This window comes from Dermacentor silvarum, chromosome 5, assembly GCF_013339745.2.
Source record: "Dermacentor silvarum isolate Dsil-2018 chromosome 5, BIME_Dsil_1.4, whole genome shotgun sequence".
Lineage (NCBI taxonomy): Eukaryota > Metazoa > Arthropoda > Arachnida > Ixodida > Ixodidae > Dermacentor > Dermacentor silvarum.
The window spans coordinates 11446372-11452852 of record NC_051158.1 but is presented as its reverse complement, the minus strand read 5'-3'; positions in this window follow the sequence as shown (position 1 = coordinate 11452852).

The following is a 6481-nucleotide window of genomic DNA, read 5'->3' as shown; positions in this document are numbered from 1 at the left end:
TTCGTTCTTTTTACCCACGATAAAATACAAAAAAAACAGCTCTCTGTGTCACCCGGATAATGCAGGAAGTTTTCGCTTCACGGAGATCCTTCAAGCTATAAATTAGATGCTTCCTCTTCAGCTTTGCATACGGAAACACTTCCCTTCTTTATAAATGAAGTAAGAAGGCACGGTAACATTTTACGCCACAGCTGTTCGCTATAAGCATGCACAGCTGAACTTCAGTTTGAAGAGATACTTTCGGGTCATTCCACTCGAAGAGCTCTGATAATGAACACCCGGTGCCATTCTGCGTGCATTCAGCGTTCCACCTCTTGCTATAGACCCGCTACGTTGGCTCTATTTTTATTTGGTAGTCACTGATCTAAGGCACGCTTCTGCGAACGGCATCTTTCGGAAAGTTGCAATCGCGATGAATACTTCCGTGGTTGTCATTGTTGTGACTGCCAGTATATTGGCTGGAACAATACAACAGAGTGAGTTTCAGAAGAGGTGAAAGGAATAAAGGGATGGTAGTGATTATAAAAAAATGATGAAAATGTAAGCGTTTATCCGGCATGAATCATTTTTCTACACAGTTGGCTCGCTAAAGTCGCCCACAGATGTTATACCGATTTATGGACTACTTCTTCCTATGGTTTTCATGGTGGATTCTTCAGCGAATTGCTTGGTTCGACTTTTTGTGGAGAAAGTGTTATTAGAATTAATAAAATATTTATTATATTTCATGAAGTCCTCTGAGTAGGGAGTAAATAAACTTTTCCGGTCGCAAATACTCGCACAAGACCGTCGTCCATGTAATGATATTGTTACGCCGTGTCACTGCCAGTAAAACGTGAAGGAAGCGAGGGAGGAGAAAGAGGAAGACGACGTTGCTCCTACGATTGACACCAGCCAGCATAGCCGAAGGAGCTACATCGTTGTGCCTCAATCAGTAAACGCTCCCTTAACCCTCTGCCGAGGCCGTAACAGATTGGTGGAGGTGCTGGGTAATACGAACCCAACGACAGAAGCTCTACTCCCTGGTCTTCGCCGCAGCTGCCGCCTTGTCGAACTTCCGCCTTCGCCGATCAAGATGATGTCCCAACTCCAGACCTCTGATGCATCGGGGGCCACTCCTACGGCTCCTACGGGTCCCTGGCCGTACTACCGAGTGCCGCCAAACTTTGGTGGGACCTCAGGGGAAGACGTTGACGAGTGGCTCAAGAACTATAAGCGGGTTAGCAGAAGCAACGGCTGGGACTCGGCAGCGCAGCTCAGTCATGTTGTATTTTCACTGACGAACAGCTGCTCTCATGTGGTATGAAAACCACGAGGACATTTTCACCACTTGGGATCGTTTTGTTGAGGAAGTACAGAAGTGCTTCGGCGATTCTAACGCGAAGAAGAAGCGAGCGGAGCAGACATTGGCTCAGAGGGCACAGCTTCCAGGGGAGACATGTACCACATATATAGAAGAAAATTTGAAGCTGTGCAAGATAGTGAATATTAGGATGACTGAGGAGGACAAGGTTGGACACGTTCTGAAGCGGATAGCCGAAGACGTGTACAATTTCTTGATTGGCAAAGAAAACCTGAACTCCGTGTCTGACGTGATGCAGCACTGTCGAACATTTGAAACGCTGAAGATGCGACGGATAGCTCCGAAATTTGGCCGTCTGTCAAACGTGCCAACAGTGGCTAGTGTCGACGCTATGTCACCTAATGATCTCTCGTCGACAATACGCCAGATTGTACGGGAAGAATTGCTTCGATGTCAGCAAATCTCTCATTGCCCCAGCGCCTTTCAGGACGGCTATGCAAGAGAGACAGCACTCGCGCGAACGCCAGCCACTCCGGCCCATGGCAGCCATCAGTTAATGTAGCCGACGTCGATGAATGCCAAGGTACACTGCGATCACTTGAGTACTCCGATCGGACACCCTTCAATTACGAACGGCGTTTTCGCTCACCTCGTTTCACTCAACGAACGTCGGCTGGCTACCGTCCCCATGAAGAGCGATACTGCTACCGAATGCCTTCTGACAGGACTGGACACTCCGAGCTGCCACGGGTGTCTCGACCTCCGCCGGTGTGTTACAGCTGCGGCGTTCCGGGTCACATCTCGCGATATTGCAACAACCCCCCTACATACCAGCGAGATCCCTTGTTCATGTCTCCCCAGCCTTTCGACCGCCCGTCCTCTACGCCACGGCCACCACGCGCCCCCACCAGTTCACGCTACCCCTCACCGGCCTCTGATCGAAGCTTAACGCCGCCACCAGCCCCACGTGCTCGACGATCCCCATCGCCGCGGCGACGCACGCAGCCACCGCCGCCGGAAAACTAGTCGGCACGGCCAATGGGGGTGAGGCCGCAAGATACCAGGCACTTTCGACAGATATACCCCCGTCAGTGTTTATGCTGAAGAACAAAGTTCATGTACTTGTTGATGGCGTACCTACCATGGCACTTGTGGATACAGGCGCGACAATTTCTGTGATGAGTGTGAATTTTAAGAACCTTCTTGGACGGAAAGTGATGTTTTGTATAAGCCGTGGTGCGACATTCCGTGGTGTGAGCGGTGATGCGTTGTGTCCGGTGGGAGTTTGCACTGTGAACGTGTCTTTGTACGGCAAGGTGTTTCCCACAGAATTCGCGGTTATTGCACGGTCGACGCATGACGTTATTTTGGGAATCGATTTTTTGCGGGAGTGTGGGGCAACTGTTGACTGTAGAAGTGGTCACCTTTCCGTGCATGGTAGTTTCCCAGCTGCTCTATTGGAAAATTCATCCCGTGATGAATGCATCTTTTTTGTCTCCGAGGACACGGTCGTTTCTGCCTTCTCTGCTGCGTGCGTTCCAGTAATCTGTTGTAGTAACGACCTTGCCATTTTCGACGCGACGCTTGAACCGATTCACTCAGCCAAAGAGAACGTGACACACTCCTGGGCGTTCTCTCCAAACACTTGAAAGTGTTCGACTTTTCAAAAAGCGGCAAAATGCCTTTAATTCCAGCCTCTCGAACACGTCATAGGATCAACACCGCTTCAGCGCATCCCGTACGGCAGAAAACTTACAGGGTATCACCATCTGAGCGAAACATCATCAACGAGCAAGTGCAAGAAATGTTAGGAAAGGGAGTAATTCAAGAATCCGCGAGTCCCTGGGCCGCTCCCGTCATTCTTGTGAAGAAGAAAGATGGTACGTGGAGAATCTGCGTTGACTATCGCCGACTGAACTCCGTAACCAAGAAAGACGTCTATCCGCTGCCCCGTATTGATGACGCCATCGACTGCCTGCATTCCGCTTCCTACTTTTCTTCCGTGGATCTGAGAGCCGGTTATTGGCAAATTCCGATGCACCCAGATGACAAGGAAAAACGGCATTCGTTACGCCGGACGGGCTGTACGAATTCAACGTCATGCCGTTCGAATTGTGCAATGCACCGGCTACATTCGAAAGGTTCATGGACACTATTCTGCGTGGTTTAAAATGGCAGATTTGTATGTGCTACCTTGATGATGTCGTAATTTTTGGATACACATTTCAGGAGCACAACATTCATCTCAATATTATACTCGACTGTATCGAAAAAGCTGTTCTTGAGCTGAATTCAAAGAAATGTCATCTTGGCGAACGCCAAACAGTGGTGTTAGGACATCTCGTCGATAAATATGGAATTAGACCCGACCCACAGAAGACGGCAGCCGTTGAATCATTCGAGCAACCTCAATCTGTCAAACAGCTTCGTAGCTTCGTAGGGCTCTGCTCATATTTCCGTCGGTTCATACCCGGTTTCGCGGATGTCGCTCAACCCCTCATCATCATCAATTACGCTCATCAATTACGTCACGATTAACGATAATAAAATCACGTGTGGAGCATAATCGCATTGGATATGCGGGTGTGAGCCAGGGACAAGAAAGAAAGAGAGAAAAGAAAGAAAGAAAGAAAGAAAGAAAGAAAGAAAGAAAGAAAGAAAGAAAGAAAGAAAGAAAGAAAGAAAGAAAGAAAGAAAGAAAGAAAGAAAGAAAGAAAGAAAGAAAGAAAGAAAGAAGAAAGAAATCACGTGTGGCGCACTGTCTGGGAGCCGCTGAGAGCAGGAGCGGGACAGATCTAGTCCGCGTGGGCAGACTTGGCGCAGCAAACGCACTACTTGACCAGCGCGCGGGGCGAAAACAAGATGTCAGTGTCCTTGCTCCTTGACAAACATGCCGACGCGCTCGATATAGTCAATAATGATAATATATACATTCACAATAGCAATATTCACTACAGCAGTCCCACCATAGTCACAGCTTCGCTGGTTTCCATATTCACAGTAGTAGAAGGGCTCTGAATTTTTTTATTCTGATGCTGTCAACTAGAGTACCGGCTATCCCCATTTGCTGTCTGATTCACACCGGTCTCTTGCTGTCTCTTAATGTTACAGCTAACATTTTTCGTTTCATCGCTCTTTGCGCGGTGCTTAATTTGTTCTTGAGCTCTTTTGTCAACCTCCAAGTTTCTGCCCGATATGTTATCACCGATAGAATGCAGTCATCGTGCACTTTTCTTTTCAACGACAGTAGTAGGCTTCCAGTCATGATTTGCTAATGCCTGCCGTACGCACTCCAACCCATTTTTATTCTTCTGCAAATTTCCTTCTCATTTTCAGGGCCCCCTGTGAGTAATCATTTACCTGGATGAACCTACTCCGGTACAGATTCTAGGTGCTGACTTGCGATCATGAATTCTTGTTCTCTTGCCAGGCTATAGGTAAGACGAAGGTTTGTATTTGGTCGGCTTCGATTTCACTATTTATTTACACGCAAAGCGCATAGAACCTCTTCGTAGACAACTACTGAACTAATTAGATTTCATTTTGTTTCTTCGAAGCCAAAAATATAAACTTTACTCACAAAAAAGAGAATATTGATTTTGGGCTCCAATGTCAGCAAAAATTGTAATATCAGGAAAATATTGAAGCACAATGTTTTAAAATCCTTAATTCAGATCGAAAAGCAGATATCGCGGTTTTGTGAATTCGATATATAAGTCTAGAGCTTACGCGAAATTGTTTCAATGTTACGAGGGTTTTACGAAAGTCCCGTTCTGTAATCAGCAATGTCAATATTATGGGTGATGTTAAATAGATTTACTATCTTAATATGTCACAATGTTCAGGAAATATTTTTCCTGTGAGACACTACTGACAATATTACTAATGAGATGCATGCGTTCTTGGACTCGGGTTATAGCGATGGACTGTACTTTTTAGACTTTTCTAAAGCCTTTGATAAAGTTAATCACCAGTTACTTATCTATAAGCTAAGCCTTCTAAATATTGACCCCTTAATATTCAAATGGATTTGCAGCTTTCTTTCTAGTCGTACCCAATATGTAACCATCAATGACAATGACTCACCAGAGGTATTAATAGAATCATGTGTACCTCAAGGCTCTGTATTGGCACCTTTACTCCTCCTCATTTATATTAACGACCTGCCTAATCAAATCACTAGTTTGTTTATTTGCCGACGATTGTGTAATTTACCGAAAAATAACTAATGATTCTGATATGGTTACACTACAATCAGACCTTGATAACGTCACAACCTGGTGCTCCCGCTGGCACATGAATCTTAACACCTCAAAATGTAAATCCATGAGAATCTCACGCAGCAAAGTATCTTTTTCCAACTGCCATCTTAACAACAACCCACTCAAATCAGTATCGTCTTATAAATACCTCGGACTACACATTACAAATAATCTCTCATGGAAACAACATATCGAACACATTACATTAAAAGCTAACCGCATGCTGGGCTATTGCAAATTTTGCACTCACACCTTCTCCCCTGAAAAAAAAAAACAGTTATATGTCACCTACATTCGGCCTAACCTAGAGTATGCATCATCTGCATGGGACTCTCATCAATTAACATTAATTAACAGCTTGGAAGCTGTGCAGAATCGGTCGGTTCGTTTTATTCTTAACAATTACCAGCGCACAGCAAGTGTAACTAGCATGAAACTTGCCCTAAACATATCTCTCCTTTCCAAACGCAGAAAAATGGCTCGCCTTTGTCTGTTCCATAAAATATACCATTTAATTCCCACACTCAAGTCACGCTTTATCGAACCAGCCTCTTTAAATTCTGCACGCTTGGACCATCGTCATAAGGTGAACATCCCATTCCACAAAACGTCCACCTATGGTAATTCATTTCTTCCAAAATCATGCCAGGAATGGAATCACCTACCGGATCCACTAGTCTATATAACTAACACCAATGATTTCCGTAAGGCACTTACTCACGTTATCTAGTATGTGAATGCATAGCGAATCTGTTCCGTTTTCTCCTGATCAGTATTGTTTATAAGCTATTTCTATTTTCTAATTTTTTACCTAGTCTACAAACAGTATGTTTTGTATTATGCTTTATCTTCTATTATTCTGTGCTTATCGTCTCACTCTAACTTGCCCTATATACCACGCATTTATATTTCATCT